Source organism: Mirounga angustirostris, unplaced genomic scaffold (genome assembly GCF_029215605.1).
Source record: "Mirounga angustirostris isolate CCGP_5_RB_7025 unplaced genomic scaffold, mMirAng1.0.hap1 SCAF_15, whole genome shotgun sequence".
NCBI classification, from domain to species: Eukaryota; Metazoa; Chordata; class Mammalia; order Carnivora; family Phocidae; genus Mirounga; species Mirounga angustirostris.
In genome coordinates this window covers 56,910,204-56,923,977 of record NW_026991723.1, presented here as the reverse complement: position 1 = coordinate 56,923,977, position 13,774 = coordinate 56,910,204, and the positions used below count along the sequence as shown (strand labels likewise).

The window sequence follows — 13,774 nt, the reverse complement described above, 5'->3', positions numbered from 1 at the left end:
TTTTTTTAAGATTTTATTTTTAATTAATCTGTACATCCAATGTGGGGCCCAGACTCAAAACCCTGATATCAAGAGTTGCATGATCCTCTGGCTGAGGCAGCCAGGCGCCCCTAAAATTGGCTTTTTAATGTATGGTCTAATAAAAAATCATTTTTTAAAAAAGTATAATCAACCACTCCTTTCAACCTCACTTCTTTAAAAGTTTACCTTTTCTCATCACATGTACTGCCATCTCTGTTAGAAATTATATCTGTGGGGCGCCAGAATGGCTCAGTCAGTTAAATGTCTGCCTTCGGCTCAGGTCAAGATCTCAGGGTCCTGGGATTGAGTCCCACATTGGGCCTGCTTGGTGTGGAGTCTGCTTCTCCCTCTCCTTCTGGCTCCTGGCTCTCACTCTATCTCAAATAATAAATAAAATAAAAAAAAAGAAATTATATATATTTTTTCTTTTTTTTTTTAAGATTTTATTTATTTATTTGAGAGAGAGAGAATGAGAGACAGCACGAGAGGGAAGAGGGCAGAGGGAGAAGCAGACCCCCTGCCGAGCAGGGAGCCCGATGTGGGACTTGATCCCGGGACTCCAGGATCATGACCTGAGCCGAAGGCAGTCGCTTAACCAACTGAGCCACCCAGGCGCCCAGAAATTATATATTTTTAAAGATTTTATTTATTTATTTGACAGAGACACAGCAAGAGAGGGAACACAAGCAGGGGGAGTGGGAGAGGGAGAAGCAGGCTTCCCCCCGAGCAGGGAACCCGATGCGAGGGCCCAATCCTAGGACCCTGGGATCATGATCTGAGCTGAAGGCAGACGCTTAACGACTGAGCCACCCAGGCGCCCTTGAAGGAGTATCTTGACTGGTGTTGACTGTTCGCTCCCCGTGTTAATTTAGAATCAGCTAGTCAGGTTTTAGACAATAAAACGTTATTAGAGGGGTGTGCCTGGCTGGCTTAGTCAGAGGAGTGTCTGACTCTATATCTCCACGTTGTGAGTTTGAGCCCCACTTTGGTGTAGAGATTACTAAAGAATGTAAATTAACTTGAAAAAAACACAACCTTGTTAGAATTTTGATGGGAGTTAAGTTAAATATGTAGTTGAGGGAGATTTATCACTCTTACACATGAACCTTTTAAAAAGCATTGGAACAGGTGTGCCTGTGTGGCTTAGTCCATTAAGTGTCTGCCTTTGGCTCAGGTCATGCTCCCAGGATCAAGCCCCGCATTGGGCTCCCTGCTCAGTGCGGGGTCTGCTTTTCCCTCTCCCTCTGCCTGCTGCTTCCCCTGCTTGTGCTCTCTTTCTCTGTCAAATAAATGAATAAAATCTTTATTTATTTATATATTTTTTGAAAGGGTTGGAACACTTTCTGTTAAGGGCCAGGTAGTCAATATTTTCTGCCTTGCTTGTGTTAGAGCTATTCAGTACTGCCATCGTAGTGCAAAAGTAGTCATAGACAATTTCGTAGAAATTGACTTTTTTCTGTTAGCTGGCATTTAGGTACATATACTTAATTTTTATCCATTGATTTTTCTTTTTTTGTGTGTATCTAGAAGTTTTGCTACAGGCCATAGCATAGAATTTTGAGGGGTTGAGCCAACTCATACATTGTTCACTTGTTTATTTTGAGAAATATTTTGTCTGTGCTTCTGTATAAATGGGGATAGCAATAATATTTTTTAAGATTTATTTTTTATTTTATTTAAAAGATTATTTTTGTGAGAGCAAAAGTGAGCAAGCATGAGCAGGGGTTGGGGCAGAGGGAGAAGCAGACTCCCTGCTGAGCATAGAGCCCGATGCTGGACTCGATCCCAGGACCCTGGGATCATGACCTGAGCCGAAGACAGACGCTTAACGACTGAGCAACCTGGGCGCCCCTAGGTGTAAGTTTTTTTGAGGGTCAGAGTATGAGTTTTCCCTTAATTTTTCCTTTGGGAGCAAAACAGGTGCCTTTTGTTTTTAGGGGAGCAGAGAAGAGAGCCCATATAAAAAGTGATAATTATGAGATTTTTTTTTTCTTTGAAGATTTTATTTATTTATTTGAGACAGAGAGAATGAGAGAGAGAGATCACATGAGAGGGGGGAGGGTCAGAGGCAGAAGCAGGCTCCCTGCCGAGCAGGGAGCCCGATGCGGGACTCGATCCAGGGACTCCAGGATCATGACCTGAGCCGAAGGCAGTCGCTCAACCAACCGAGCCACCCAGGCGCCCGATAATTATGAGATTTGATTCATAACTAATTTAGCAGTTATATTTTAAGTAATCTCTATACCCAGCGTGGGGCTTGAACTCATGACCCCTAGAGATTAAGAGTTGCATGCTCTACTGACTGAGTCAGCCAGGTGCCCTTGCAGTTACAATTTTAAATTTGCCTGATCAGGGATACCCTTTAGAATAAGGGCCCTAGGGCGCCTGGGTGGCTCAGTTCGTTAAGCGACTGCCTTCGGCTCAGGTCATGATCCTGGAGTCCCGGGATCGAGTCCCTCATCCGGCTCCCTGCTCGGCAGGGAGTCTGCTTCTCCCTCTGACCCTCCTCCCTCTCATGCTCTCTGTCTCTCATTCTCTCTCTCGCAAATAAATAAATAAAATCTTAAAAAAAAAAAAAAAGAATAAGGGCCCCAGGTTTAAGTATATTTTAGAGTTCTTCTAAGCTTTTTTTTTTTTAAGATACCATTTATTTGACAGAGACCCAGCGAGAGAGGGAACACAAGCAGGGGGATGGGAGAGGGAGAAACAGGCTTCCCGCGGAGCAGGGAGCCCAACACGGGGTTCGATCCCAGGACCCTGGGATCATGACCCGAGCTGAAGGCAGACACTTAACTGACTGAGCCACCCAGGCTCCCCTAAACTTTTTTTTTTTTTAAGCAGTCTCTACCCCCAACATGGATCTCGAACTCCCAACCCAGAGATCAGCAGTCATGTGTTCTTCTGACTGAGCCAGCCAGGCCCCCTGAGAGTACTTCTAATTTTTAGAGCATGGTTTTTAGCCTGGGCATCCGTGGACATTGAGGGGGGTGGTGGAATGGGGTTGTCTATTGCTTTGGAGAAGGGTATGAGAGATCTAAACCTACTGAAATTTTCACAAGGTAGAATTGTGCATGCATATATGTTTTTCTGGGGGAAGAGTCCATACTTTTCACCAAATTGTCTAAGTACTTAATGACCCAGAAGGTTTAATGAGACTCAAAATACTAGAATGAAACGCATCTTTATTTTTTTGAAGATTTTATTTATTTGAGAGCGAGAGCGAGCGTGCGCATGAGCACGAATTGGGGGGGAGGGGCAGAAGGAGAGGGAGAAGCAGACTCCCCGCTGAGCAGGGAGCCCAATGGGGGGCTCAATCCCAGGACCCTGGGATCATGACTTGAGCCAAAGGCAGACACTTAACCGACTGAGCCACCCAGGCACCCAGAATGAAACACATATTTAATGAAAAACATTATTTAAGGCGCGCCTGGGTGGCTCACTGGGTTAAGTGTCTGCCTTTGGCTTAGGTCATGATCTTGGAGTCCTGGGATCAAGCACCGCATCAGGCTCTCTGCTCAGCGGGGAGTCTGCTTCTCCCTCTCCCTCTGCCCTCACTCTCTTGCATGCTCTCTCTCTCAAGCAAATAAATAAAATCTTAAAAATATATATATATTATTTAAACATGTTATTTTTACCTTTAGTGAGATTGTGAATCTTTTTTTTTTTTTAAAGATTTTATTTATTTATTTGACAGAGAGAGACACAGCGAGAGATGGAACACAAGCAGGGGGAGTGGGAGAGGGAGAAGTAGACTCCCCGCTGAGCAGGGAGCACGATGCGGGGCTCGATCCCAAGACCCTGGGATCATGACCTGAGCCGAAGGCAGATGCTTAATGACTGAGCCACCCAGGCGCCCCTCAAATCAGTGTTTTACTTGGTAAACATGTCTGAGACCATGCATTCCTGGCTGCTAAGCACCATGGCGGACAGGGCTAGAAAGGTAACAGCTTTATTTTGAGCAGGGGGCAAGACAGAGATTGTGAATCTTGCAGCTAGGATTGTAATAAGCTGGAGAGCCTTCTTTAGGAAGGATATTTTCAAATTTATTGAAGCTTATTGGAAAGGGCCCCAGTGTTAGGGGTAGGTATGAGCAGCTCTTCACCTGGTGACATCATCTATGCCTTGAATAAATGGACTCTTCTTTATTTTATTTTATTTTATTTTATTTAATTTATTTATTTGATGGAGAGAGAGACAGTGAGAGAGGGAACACAAGCAGGGGGAGTGGGAGAGGGAGGAGAAGCAGGCCTCCTGCTGAGCAGGGAGCCCAGTGTGGGGCTCAATCCCAGGACCCTGGGATCATGACCTGAGCTGAAGGCAGACGCTTAACTGACTGAGCCACCCAGGTGCCCCAAATAAATGGACTCTTGTTTAAAATCCAAATTCTTTTATTTTGTGGGATATTTCAGTTACCACATGGTAAATTTTTAAATTTTATTTTTGTCAGTGAGAGAGAGAGCGCACAAGCAGTAGGGGGAGCGGCAGGCAGAGGGAGAAACAGGCTCCCCGCTGAGCAAGGAGCTGGATGTGGGACTCGATCCCAGGACTCTGGGATCATGCCCTGAGCTGAAGGCAGATGCTTAACCGACTGAGCCACCCAGGCATCCCTTGTGGATATTTCAACAAGGGATTTATTCATCTTAACCCACATCTCCCTTGATTATTCAGTTAAATTGTGATTCTGAATTTCTGATGTTTGATTTGCTTTCATGGTTAATATGTGGATTAACGGCACTATATGTATATTCAGGATTTCTGCTTTCACTTGGGATCCTCTGTGTCACTCTTCAGTTCTTTTTACTTGTTTTCTATTGATTTCCCCTTCTATTCACCTTAGTAATTGTCACAAACCTTTGCCATTTTCTTATATTCCTCTACCCACCCCCCATCTAGTATTCCTTCTCTGCAGATGTTTTTGTCTATTTTACTAAAAATTAAAGACCAATACAACAAACTCTGTTGACTGTCTCTCCTAATCATAAAAATTTAGCTGCTCTTATGCCTCTCTTTTTCTTCATTCTGCTGGGTATGGTGACAGATCCCTCTTTTTCTCCAAGTGGATCATTTTCCTTCATTGCTGTCTCAAATGTGTTGCCTCTCAGTTATCTCTTCAGCCCATGCATAGGTGTCTCTCTCTTTTTTTTATTTAAAATTTTTAAAAAGATTTTTTAATTTATTTTTTTGAGAGAAAGAGAGAGCACATGTAGGGGGCGGGGGGCAGAGGAAGAGGGAGAAGTAGGTTTCTCGCTGACCAGGGATCCCAAGGCGAGGCAGGGCTCCATCCCAGGACCTGGAGATCATTACCTGAGCTGAAGGCAGTTGCTTAACTGACTGAGCCACCCAGGCGCCCCCTCTCTTTTTTAATTTCTTTTTTTTTTTTAGTAATCTCTGCACCCAACTTCAGGTGCAAAGTCACGACCTGGAGATCAGGACTTGCATGTTCTACACAGTGAGCCAGCCAGGTACCCCTAGGTCTCTTTTGTTCAGTAAATATGTATGTATTAAATTGTGCGTACCTCCCATGTTCGGCCCCAGAAGAACAAGGGTGATGGGACAGAAATAAACACTGTCCTCAAGGGGCTTAGCATATATTAGACTAGATCAGTGTTCTTCATCCTTTTTTTTTTTTTTTTTTAAGATTTTATTTATTTGAGGAGAGCACAAGAGGGGAAGAGGGTCAGAGGGAGAAGCAGATTCCCTGCTGAGCGGGGAGCCCAACGTGGGGCTCGATCCTGGGTCTTCAGGATCATGACCTGAACTGAAGGCAGACACTTAAACGACTGAGCCACCCAGGCGCCCCAGTGTTCTTAATCCTTGCAAAACTCTTCTTTGATGCTCTTTATCTCCTAGCTACCACGTCTTTCAAGTATGCTTAGTTTGCTGTCTCTCTTCCTCACTTATCTTGGCTTTTTCCTCATCACTATTTTTTTTTTTTTTTTTTTTACTGAAGCTGTATTGATAGTGGTCACCAGTGAAGACCTAGTTGGAGTCCCAATGGACATTCCATTCAGTGATTTAAAATTCTTGAAATTTAAAAGGTTTTACTTCCATGTTATTTTATTTTTTAAGATTTTATTTATTTGAGAGAGAGAGAGAGAGCGAGAGAGAGCACAAGCAGGGAAGAGAGCGAGAAGCAGGCCTCCCGTGAGCAGGGAGCCCCATGTGGGGCTTGATCCCAGGACCCTGGGATCATGACCTGAGCAGAAGGCAGACACTTAACTGACTGAGCCATCCAGGCGCATTTCCATGTTATTTTAAATGATAATGTTCAACATTGCTGTTTTTCTGAGTGTATATGACTATCCTGAAAAGTTAGGTGTGGTACAGATGGACTTCGGAGCTTGTTGCTGTGTGTCTTGTTTTCATAGTTAAGAGTTTTGTCTCTTCCAGCTTGCCCTCTTGCCACTGTTTTCCTAGTTTAGGATTATGAAGGCAATGGTTATTTCATAATATAGTATGTAGTTTGGTTTGTAGGCTCTGTACCCCAGGAAATACGCAGTTAGGACTCTCTGTATTGCATCTTAATGGTCTATGTAGAACCTTTCTTAGCTTTCTTTCTTTCTTTCTTTCTTTCTTTCTTTTTTTTTTTTTTTTAAGATTTTGTTTATTTTAGAGATAGAGAATGCGAGCACGGGTAGGAGCAGATGGAGAGGGACAAGCAGATTCGACATTGAGCGCAGAGCTGGAGGTGGGGCTCGATCTCATGACCCTGAAGTCATGACCTGAGTGGAAATCAAGAGTCGGATGCTCAACCAACCAAGCCACCTAAGCTTCCCCCGACTTTTATTTGTGATTCTTAAAATGGGAATTATGCCAAGTTCTGTAGAGTGTTGTTGAGGATTACTGGGAGTAATGTATATAAAATATTTAACTTGGTAGCACATAGTAAATTTCAATAAAACATTTTGTTGTTTTCAACATGTTCAGTATGTCCACAGTAATCCTTCACCTTGTTTGGAGTTATTCCTGAATCTCACTCTCCAGAAGCTGTCAATTTCAACTCTTAGGTGTTTCTTATGCCTTCCTCCCGCCTTTTTTTCAGTTTATATGACACTTTCTTCTCTTCTGTCCTCCCAGTATTATATAGTGATTTTTGGTTAGATCAGTATTCACTGTCTATATTATTATAACAATATAAATGTTATATTTGAGCCATGTTGCACCCTTTTTTTTTTTTTGGAATTAACAATTGTTTTTTTCCACCGTCCTTAGTTTTCTAGGTACCCACCACTGATTAACCTCTATACTTTCTTTTGTATGTGCAAATTCTAAGGGTTCTCAAAAACATTTTCTTGGAGGCATCTCTGTGGTTGCCCTCTTTCCTCTGATTAGAATTCATTGCTTCATAGGCCTCCTAATAGCTGTCTTCTTGATCTTTTTTTCACTGTCATTGGGGTGATCCTTCTCCTGTGTTGGACCCTGTTGGACCCCTTTGTTATCCCCCCCGCCCCGTTCTTGGCAACCAGTCACCTGTTTTCTATCACTGTAGTTTTGTCTTTTCCATAATGTCAAAATAAAATAGAATACTATTGAATCATAATGAATTTGAGGCTGGATTCTCTCACTTAATATATTTCAGGTTTATCTCTGTTGTGTTTATCAATACTTCATTCTTTTTTTATTGCTGAGAAATATTCCAACCATATGGTTATGCTCCAGATAATTCAACCTTTGAAGGACATTGGCTTATTTTCGGTTTTAGGGGACTGAGTGAAGGTGCTATGAGTATTCAGATGGTTTTTCAGGAAAGTGGTCCATGGCCATTCCAAGCTGCAAGGGAGGCTGTGAAATTATGTATTTAGCTTTCTGCCCTCTTCACAAGAGGATTGCAAGGGAGAAATAGTATGTTGTGAATGGATATTGGTAGGTAATTCATGGTGTTAATTGTAAATAGCTTCTCCTTGGTTTGTTCTTTTGTTTTTGGTTGGTTCCTGGAGTGTCCTGATTTTCTGAGCTATTGCATATGTGTACACAACTTGGTTTTGTCTTTAAATTGATAGGTACTTTTTTTTTTTAAGATTTTATTTGTAGAGAGAGGGAGTGAGTGTGCAGGGGCAGGGACAAAGGGAGAGGAGAGAATCTCAAGCCGACTCCCTGCTGAGCACAGAGCCCAATGTGGGGCTTGATCTCATGACCTGAGCTGAAATCAAGAGTTGGAAGCTTAACCAACTGAGCCACCCAGGCGCCCCTAATTGGCATTTTAAAATTTTTATGGCATTTAAAAATACTAATTTATTTTCCAGAAAGTGCATTTGTGCAAGTGGGGGTGGAGGGGCAGAGATAGAGGGAGCGAGAGAGTCCCAAGCCAACTCAATGCTCAGCGTGGACCCCAATACCGCGTTCTATCCCACAACCCCTAGATGATGACCTGAGCTGAAATCAAGAGTCAGATGCTCAACTGACAGAGCCACCCATGTGCCCCATTAAAAAAAAAATTTTTTTTTAAAGATTTTTTATTTATTTATCTGAGAGAGAGAATGGGAGACAGAGAGCATGAGAGGGGGAAGGTCAGAGGGAGAAGCAGACTCCCTGCCGAGCAGGGAGCCTGATGCGGGACTTGATCCTGGGACTCCAGGATCATGACCTGAGCTGAAGGCAGTCGCTTAACCAACTGAGCCACCCAGGCGCCCCCCCAAAATTTTTTTTTAAAGATCTGGTGAGAGCAGAAGGGAGGGGCAGAGAGAGAGGGGAGAGAGTCTTAGGCAGACTCCACACAGAGACCTATACAAGATTTGATCCCGTGACCCTGAGATCACGACCTGAGCCGAAACCAAGAGTTGGACGCTCAGCCAGTTGTGCCACCCAGGTGTGCCCCTTGATTGGTATTTTTTTAAACATTTATTATTATTAATTTTATTTATTTATTTGACAGACAGTGAGCACAAGCATGGGGACCGGCAAAGGGAGAGGGAGAAGCAGGTTTCCCACTGAGCAGGGAGCCCGAAGCAGGGCTCCATCCCAGGACCTTGGGATCATGACCCGCCGAAGGCAGATGCTTAAGTGACTGAGCCACCCAGGCACCCCTATTATTTATTTTTTTAAAAGTAAGCTCCTTGCCCAATGTGGGCTTGAACTCATGACTCTGAGATTTGTTTGCTCTATAAACTGAGCCAGCCAGGCATCCCCCCCCATTTTTTTTAGATTTTATTTATTTTTTGAAAGATTTTATTTATATGAGAGAGAGAAGAGAGCGCATGTGCAAGTGAGGGAGCACAAGTGGGGTGAGGGGCAGAGGGAGAAGCAGACTCTCTGCTGAGCAGGGAGCCCTGTGAGGGGCTTGACCCCGGGACCCCAGGAGCATGATCTGAGCCGAAGACAGATGTTTAACTGACTGAACCACCCATGCACCCCTAGGTTTTATGTTTAAGTAATTACTGCACTCATTGTGGGGCTGGAACCCATAGCCCCAAGATCAAGAGTCACATGCTCTACTGATTGAGCCAGCCAGTTGTCCCACTTGGTATTTTTGCCGAGTGTAGAATTTGGGCTTGGAAATGAAACTTTTAAGGCATTGCTGCATTGTTTTTAAAAATTGAGGTAAAATATACAAAATAAAATTTGCTCTTTTAACAGCTTTAAAGTGTACATTTCCCTGGAATTAAGTACATTCAGATGGTTTTGTGATCAGCACTACCATCTTTCTTTAGAACTTTTTATCTTCCCAGAAATTTCAAAACCATTAAGCAGAACTCCCCAGTCCCTCCAACTCTCAGCCCCTGGTGACCACTTTCAGATTTGACTATGAATTTTTAAAAAGATTTATTTATTTAATTTGTTTTTAATAGATTTTATTTATTTATTTGAAAGAGAAAGAGCACAAGCAGGGGAAGGGCAGAGTGGAGAGGGAGAAGCAGGCTCCCCACTGAGCAGAGAGCCCAATGTGGGGCTCGATCCCAGCACCTTCGGGTCATCAGCTGAAGGCAGATGCTTAACTGACTTGAGCCATACAGGTTCCCCTAAGATTTATTTATTTGAGAGAGAGACAAGGGGGGGGTACAAGGGGGGCACAGGGAGAGGAGAGAGAATCCCAAGCAGACTCCGCATTGAGTGCAGAACCTGAATCTTAGGGTCCTGAGATCACAACCTGAGCCAAAACCAAGAGCTGGACACCTAACCGACTGTGCCACCCAGGTGCTCCTTGACTATGAATTTGACTTATTGTAGGGGCGCCTAGGGGCACAGTTGGTTAAGTGTACGAAACTTGGTTTCGGCTTAAGTCAGGATCCTAAGGGTCGTACTCAGTGTGGTATCTGCTTGAGACTCTCCCTCTCCTCTACCCTTCCTCAATGCTCACTCTCACTCGTGCTCTTTCTCTCTCTCATAAATAAATCTTTGAATTTGACTATTGTTCGTAACTCATATAAGTAGAGTCATGGAGTATTTGTCCTTTTGTGACTGGCTTATTTTACTTAGCATAATGCTCCTGGTTCATCCATATGTAGCATGTGTCAGAATTTTCTTCTTTTTTGGGACACCTGGCTGGTTCAGCCTGTGGATCTCCCAAGTCATGAGTTCAAGCCCCATGTTAGGTGTAGAGCCTACTAAAAAAAAAAAAAAAAAAAAAAATTTCTCCCCCCCCCCTTTTTAAAAGATTTTATTTATTCATGAGAGATGCGGGTGGGGGGGCTGGTGCAGAGGGAGAAGCAGGCTCCCAAGGAGCAGGGAGCCCGATGCAGGACTTGATCCCAGGACCTTGGAATCATGATCTGAGCTGAAGGCATATGCTTAACCAACTGAGCCCCCCAGGCGCCCAAATTTTCTTCCTTCTCAAGGCTGAATAATAGGGGTGCCTGGCTGGCTCAGTTGGTGGAACATGTGACTCTTGATCTCAGGGTTGTGAGTTCAAGCCCCACATAAAAACTAAAAAATAGGGGCACCTGGGTGGCTCAGTCGTTGGTTGTCTGCCTTTGGCTCAGGTCATGATCCTAGGGTCCTAGGATCGAGCCCCGCATCGGGCTCCCTGCTCCGCGGGAAGCCTGTTTCTCCCTCTCCCTCTCCCTCTCCCCTTGCTTGTGATCCTGCTCTTGCTGTGTCTCTCTCTGTCAAATAAATAAATAAAATCTTAAAAAAAAAAAAAACTAAACTAAAAAATAAAAATAAAAAACCCCAGAATATTACTCAGCCTCTTATGTATATGCTACATTTTGCTTATCCATTTATCTCTTGGTAGAAACTTGGGTTGCTTTCACTTTTTAGCTATTGGGTATAATAGTGCTATAAACATGGGTATACAAATACCTCATTGACACCCCACTTTCAGTTTTTTTTTTTTTGTATATACTCAGAAGTGGAATTGCTGAATGAGATAGTATTTTTTTTTTTTTGAGGTAGCTATACTGTTTTCCGTACTGGCTGTTCCATTTTACATTTCCACTAGCAGTATACAAGGGTTACAGTTTCTCTGCATCCTGTCCAAAATTTAATTCCTGTTTTTATTTTTATTGATTGGTTTTTAAGGATTTTATTATAGAGAGTGTGAGAGAGAGAGAGATCATGAGCAGGGGTGAGGGGTAGAGGGAGAAGCAGACTTCCCAGTGAGCAGGGAGCCTGGGATCATGACCCAAGCTAAGGCAGATGCTTAACCTACTGAGCCTCCCAGGCACCCTATTTATTTTTTTAAAGATTTTATTTATTTGAGAGAGAGAACATGAGTTGGGGGGGAGGGGCAGAGGGGGAGAGAAGCAGACTCCCTGCGGAGCAGAAAGCCAGATGGCGGGGCTCCATCCCAGGACCCCTAGATCATGAAGGCAGACGCCCAGCTGACTGAGCCACCCAGGTACCCCTAATTTCTATTTTTAATTCTTACTGTAGAGCGCGCCTGAGTGGCTCAGTCGTTAAGCATCTGCCTTTGGCTCAGGTCATGATCCCAGGGACCTGGGATCCAGCCCCGCATCGGGCTCCCTACTAGGCGGGAAGCCTGCTTCTCCCTCTCCCTCTGTCTCTCCCCCATTCATGCTCTGTTTGTCTCTCTGTATCTTTGTGTCTCAAATGAATAAATAAAATCTTAAAAAAAAAGCAGTGGTAAAATAAATACTGGTTAAGAACAATTGGTGATGTTTGAGATTTTTGTTTAGAATTGCTATAATCATAAACCATAGACTTTTATTTCTTTATTTTTAAGATTTTATTTTTATTTTTCTACTGTTTTTTAAAGATTTTATTTACTTATTTGACAGAGAGAGAGAGACAGCGAGAGAGGGAACACAAGCAGGGGGAGTGGGAGAGGGAGAAGCAGGCTTCCTGTGGAGCAGGGAGCCTGAAGCGGGGCTCGATCCCAAGGCCCTGGGATCATGACCTGAGCCGAAGGCAGATGTTTAATGACTAAGCCACCCAGGTGCCCCTATTTTTTAAAGATTTTATTTGTTTTTTCATGAGATACACAGAGAGAGGCAGAGGCAGAGAGAAGCAGGCTCCCTGTGGAGCAGGGAGGCCATTGTGGAACTCGATCCCAGGACCCTGGGATCATGACCTGAGCCAAAGGCAGATGCTTAACTGACTGAGCCACCCAGGCACCCTTTTAATTTTATTTTTTAAAGAGATTTATTTTAGAGCGCAAGTGAGAGTGTGGGTGTGGAGGAGGGGGGAAGAGAGAGTTTTAAGCAGACTGTGTGCTGAGCATAAAGTCCCACATGGGGCTCAATCTCACGACCCTGAGATCACGACCTGAACTAAAATAAAAACCCAGGTGCCCCTAAGATTTTATTTTATTTTTTATTTTTTACTATTTATTTATTTTTTTTTTAAAAGATTTTATTTATTTATTTGCGAGAGAGAGAATGAGAGACAGAGAGCATGAGAAGGAGGAAGGTCAGAGGGAGAAGCAGACTCCCTGCTGAGCAGGGAGCCTGATGCGGGACTCGATCCCAGGACTCCAGGATCATGACCTGAGCCAAAGGCAGTCGCCCAACCAACTGAGCCACCCAGGCACCCTATTTTTTATTTTTAAAGATTTTATTTATTTATTTGCGAGAGAGAGAAAGAGAGAGAGCACAAGCCATGAGGCGGGTGGGAGGGGGGAGAGGCAGAGGGAGAAGCAGACTCCCTGCAGAGCAGGGAGCCCGATGTGGGACTCGATCCTGGGACTCCAGGATCATGAACTGAGCCAAAAGCAGTTGCTTAACCAACTGAGCCACCCAATCGCCCCAAGATTTTATTTCTTGTTTTTATTTGAGAGAGAGAGAGAGCATGAGCTAGGGGAGAGGCAGACTTCCCACTGTGTAGGGAGCCTGATGGCAGGTCTTGATCCCAGGACCCTGAGATCATGACCTGAGCCGAAGGCAGACACTTAACTGACTGAGTCACCCAGGCACCCGTAAGATACTATTTTTAAGTAATCTTTTTTTTTTTTTTTTTAAGATTTTATTTATTTATTTGACAGAGAGAGACACAGTGAGAGAGGAACGCAAGCAGGGGGAGTGGAAGAGGGAGAAGCAGGCCTCCCGCTGAGCAGGGAGCCTGGTGCGGGGCTTGATCCCAGGACGCTGGGATCATGACCTGAGCCGAAGGCAGACGCCCAACGACTGAGCCACCCAGGCGCCCCTATTTTTAAGTAATCTATGCACCCAGTATCGGACTCGAACTCATAACCCTGAGATCAAGAGTTGTACACTCCACTGTCTGAGTCAGCCAGGTGCCCCAACCATAGACTTTTAGATTGCATTAGTAAAATTGGCTTAATTGTTACTAGGAAAATGTAAAATCCTAATGGGTTGTTTCTTGAGAATTGTGGTGCTTTGTTTTGTTTTTTAAGCTT

At 44.0% G+C, this 13,774-nt stretch overlaps 1 protein-coding gene across 15 annotated transcripts in view; it reads left to right on the top strand.

Moving 5' to 3' along the window:
* UBAP2 (ubiquitin associated protein 2) overlaps positions 1-13,774 on the top strand; it is a 134,146-nt gene that overhangs the window by 30,459 nt on the left and 89,913 nt on the right. The gene's annotated exons all lie outside the window — the stretch shown is intronic.